Below are 392 nucleotides of genomic sequence, written 5' to 3'. Positions count from 1 at the left end.
GGGTTTGAGAGAATGTCTTTTATGGATGGTTTTTCAGGATATAACCAAATCAAGATGCACCCAGATGACGAGAAGCATACAGCGTTCAGAACGCCCCTCGGTGTCTTTTGCTACACCGTGATGCCTTTCGGTCTAAAGAATGCAGGCGCCACGTACCAGCGAGCGATGACTAAGATTTTCCAAGAACATCTCAGGAAAACAGTCGAATGCTACGTCGATGATGTGGTTGTGAAAAGTCGCAACAAAGAAGATCACATCAAGGACCTGAAGACGATGTTCGATCTCATGCGGAGCCATCAGTTGAAGATGAACCCTACTAAATCCTTCCTTGGAATGTCCAGCGGAAAATTCCTTGGATTCGTCGTCACCACTAAAGGTATACATATCGATCC

This window comes from Asparagus officinalis, chromosome 9 (genome assembly GCF_001876935.1).
Source record: "Asparagus officinalis chromosome 9, Aspof.V1, whole genome shotgun sequence".
Taxonomy (NCBI): Eukaryota; Viridiplantae; Streptophyta; class Magnoliopsida; order Asparagales; family Asparagaceae; genus Asparagus; species Asparagus officinalis.
The sequence above is the reverse complement of the archived record's forward strand: the minus strand, read 5'-3'. Positions refer to the sequence as shown.